Source organism: Lipophrys pholis (assembly GCF_963383615.2).
Source record: "Lipophrys pholis genome assembly, chromosome: 3".
In the NCBI taxonomy this organism is placed as follows: Eukaryota; Metazoa; Chordata; class Actinopteri; order Blenniiformes; family Blenniidae; genus Lipophrys; species Lipophrys pholis.
In genome coordinates, this window is record NC_137627.1 from 21004600 (window position 1) to 21009087 (window position 4488).

Consider the following 4488-nt stretch of genomic DNA (forward strand, 5'->3'; position numbering starts at 1 on the left):
AAAAAAAAAAAAACATTTAAGAAATTATTTCAGAGACGCATCTCTCTCTCTATTTATATATATATATATATATACATACATACATACATACATACATACATACTCTGTTATCAGATGTTTTTACTCTCACCCAGAGGTTTTTATTTTCTACTTTCAGTGTAATTCAAACTCCTTTTTGTTCAACACTCGCACTGCAGAGGGTGAATGTCTTCCCCCCCCCCCCCGGAGTTTCCTGGACTAAAAAAACCAACAAAAAAAAAACCACCTGCTACCTCAGAAAACACTTCTTCGCCTCTTTCCAACTCGCACTTCACTTTCATTAACATTTAGCTCGCCTGTTATCCACTAAGAAAGTAGCACATGAGATCCTGCCAATGCCAACGCCGGCTGAAAGAGATCCGGTTGATAAATGAATGCTAAATTGTTTTTGAGGAGCACTTGAATACTAAAAAAAAAAAAAAAAAAAAAAAAAACTCATTTCAATCAGCATTCGAAACAAGATATTCAGCATATTAATGCTTTGTCAAATTCTATTAAAATAGTAGGAAAACATTACCATTCTAAAGTAGATTCAACTGTAAATTAGACGGTACAAATCCAACAACTTGTCCGTTTCGGATGTGGCAGCAACACTGTTCACGGGGCTTTTTAGTGTTGGTAGAATTTGAAGGAACTTTAAGTAGATTTCAACTTGATGGACTTCTGGATCATTTATGACGGAAGTAGAGAGAGAGAGAGAGAGGATCCAACAGTCCGTGTCAGGTCTCTCTTTCACAACACGACATGCACCAATGTGAAATGACAGGAAAAGTAGAAAAGCTTAACGGGATGTGTTCCTACGTTCCTTATACGATCGTGTCTTCATGTTCGGTGTGCAGTCGGAGCTTCAGACAGGCAGCAAACGTCGCCTCAGTGACCTCAACCACGCCACGGATGCTTTCGTTCGGTGACCATTTCTCCGCGCCATCCTGCCTTTAGTTTGCCCGTTGCCAAAACTCACAACGTGCAGAGACGGTCGTTACGGTCGATGTTGGAACTGGAAGTCTGAAATCTGTGAATCCAGCAACCTGCTGCAAAACGGCCTTTTTCTTTTTTTTTTTTACACACCTCCAATCAAGGCCTGGAAATATTTGTTTTGTTGCTTATTTTTTATTTTGTGTATATAATCACTGTTTGGTTTGGTTAATTGTGTGTCTTTAAAATTCATTTTGGATTAAAAACTCAAATTGTGTAGTAACGATGAATAGAACACGACTGGGTGTTCCTGTTGTAAAAGAACGATGGACGACGGAGCAGCTGATACGACCGTGTAGATCGCGTTGTGTATTTCTTTATTCCCTCCAGCCAGTGTTTGTGAGGTCCAGTCTGAGTCGTCTCGGCCACGATCTGCTCATGTCGGCGTGTCCGGCCGCGTGACACATCAGCGTGTGAACTCGATACGGTCGCGAGCGGCTCAGAGGAAGCGTCCCAGCCAAACTGTCGGCGCGGTCGGTTTTAAGCACGAAGAGCTTCAGCCCAGTGAGTGACCCATATCCACAATACTCAGTCCTCCCTTTGTCTCCCAAGTACCACTGCACTCATGAAAACAATACATTGTCGATGTGGCTGATGAGATTAAATCCCTTTTCATGGGGCTGTTATGGTCGCAAAATGACGTGTGTGTGCGTGCGTGTAATGTTATTTGGATGTCTAATGAGATCTGTGAGCGTCTACTGTGCACATACACAGATTGGACACAAATTTCTTTGCTATTTTATACTCGTCTTTTTTTTTTTTACTGTATGGCATTGATAACATGTTTATAAACAAAAAATCGGACCAAAGGAAAAAAAAAAAACATCCTGCAAGTCTAAACTGAGGGCAAAGAATTCTTGGAATAATGTTTGAATCAGAGGCCCACTTGAGGAGGTAAAGACAGTTCCAGATCCAGATCCTTGCAGACTCACACACATACACATTGTATTGAGCACGCACAGGCCTTAAAACACAGGCGCATATAAATCTGTGTATGCACAAATCAGAAGTGAATAATACTGACACACAAATATGACAAAATAACGCACACAGGAACACGCACAAGTCATTCTGCTGCTGTGTGACGGCCTCAATCCTCTGATTTTTCGATCGTTTTTCTTCCCGTCGTGGTCTTAGGGCAGCTTTGTGGTTTTGTAGTGACGACATCTGGTAACAAGTGAAGTTGTTTTAGCAAGCTGACCGTTGTGAATGTGCTTGTGCTTGTAAAAGGCTGTAACATGTTTGGTCTCCTGTTTGTTCATACTGCTGCTGTGACTGAACCTGCAGTGCAGATGCCGCTTCGCGAACGTCTTAATGACTCTTGGGAGACCTTGGCTCATAACTGTTGGTTATATGCATCTCTGCACTCCAGTCTTTGCCCCCCCCCCCCCCCCCCCCCCCACCCCCCCCCCCCCCCACCCCGTGCGATGTGGACTTTCAAACTTGACTGTACTAAGGCATTTTTGTTTCTATTCCTGTGGCCGATGGACAATAGAAAAGCTATTTCAGGGTGCCGTTTAGTGGAAATAGTAAGCTGTTATGAAGTAACATAAAGTGATCGGATGTACTGATAATCCTTATTTGATGGTTCCACCTGCAGAGAATGAAGAAAGACCAGATTCTGTATCACAAACGACAAAAACTAACCACCTATCATGTGTCCTTGCACATACTTCCATCAACTTTTTTTTTTTTCATTGTGACTGGTGAAATAAAAAGTATTGGCGACTTCTGACACTTGTCAGTGATTTCCGCTGCTTTATTGAGTCGATCCAAACCAGCTGAGGCCCTGAAAGTAACCCTCACCCGCTTTCTCCGGCCCAACAAAGTCACATTTGAATATAACAGTGTGTGTATATATGCATATAAATATAACAGTTTTATTTTTTCATGTCTTGAAAGAGATTGTTTTGTAATTAAATTTCCCGTTTCTATGTTTATAATATTTGTTATGTGTCTAAATAAAGATCAACGAAATCAAAGTTGTGTTTCTTTGTGTTCGAGCTTCGTGAACCGATATTTAATTTTCATTACATAAGATATAAGATGTTAGAGGCAACATGTTTCACTTTTTTTTTTTTCATCTTTGTCTTGGATATTGAATGTGAACGGCATTTTGTTTTTTATTTTAAATGTGTTAAACTATGAATCATTCATTAATTAAAAATAAAAGGTATTAAATTACTTCATTGCCAGCCATCAAACACCAGATTGGTCAGGGATTAACTAGCATTACTTGCGGTTTGGAAGAATATTTTTCCAAGCTGTAATTCCACTCTGTACATAATGTAATCTACATTTACGCTGCCATTGAATGGGCCCACTAATGAGCCCCTTTGATCCAGATTTGTGGTCAGCAGCTTGAAAATTCCAGCTTTATATTAATGTGTGTTTGCAAAATAAATGTGTTTGAATGTAAATATACCATATTTAATATTTAATGATTAGTACAAGTACTTTGAGAAGTGAACTTAAATGGTGCTTCAGATGAAAACACCTGAAATGTATCATATATTGGGATTCCATTTATGTTTAGCTGATGGATGAGATGGTTTCATAGTTTGATTTTGTGTTGAATCCATTAGTATGTATGTGGATTTACTTATCAGTTATTAGATATCTTTGGTCCATATGTTGAGAAGGACCGCAGAGATCCTACATTACCTCTATCCATGGTGCTGGAATCAAATCTATTCATCCATCGGTCCACTTTATTGGTGCATCTTTCACTGTGGCTGTTAAATGTCATTTGAATAAATGTAAACATGTGAGATGATTCACAGAGTTGAATATGTGTGAATCAGGTTCTACCCTGGATAGGTTGTCTTCACATTCATGAATTATCGCACTCACATTCACACCTACGGTCAATTTTAGAGTTAACAATTTAGGCTTGTAAGTAGATTTGGAAAAAAAAATGTAATTATATAGATTTTTTCCCCCCCATTTATCTATTTATTTATTTATTTATTTATTTATTTATTATATAATATATCTCCTGTTGGATATCCTAGTACTCTTGTCTTTTTTTTTTTAACAGAACTTTATTGAACAAAGAATTTTGCAAACACAACTAAACGACCATGACAGACGTGTGCTCACAATAGTGACTCAAATTCAACAGTTTTAAGTTAAATGTTGTGTAAGGATTAAGTTTTTTAAAATAAAGGACAAATGAAATATGTAAATTGGGAGTAAACATGACTACAAACAAATAGGACAGAGGGAGCAACAGATGTCATTGTTTTTATTCATATATCATTTACTGTTTTAATGTTTTTCTCCTAATTCAACAGAGAACTTAAAGTTTGGTTTTATTCTTGCCAATCTGCATTTGTGGAGGTGAAATTTTCCATTTAAACCCTCAGTTCTGTAATCGTAGTAAATGATTACCCTCCAATCAATTTTAACGTCATCTTTTAGTTTTACGCAGGATATAGTTTTTTCTATTTTATTTTGTGCACTCTCTGAGAT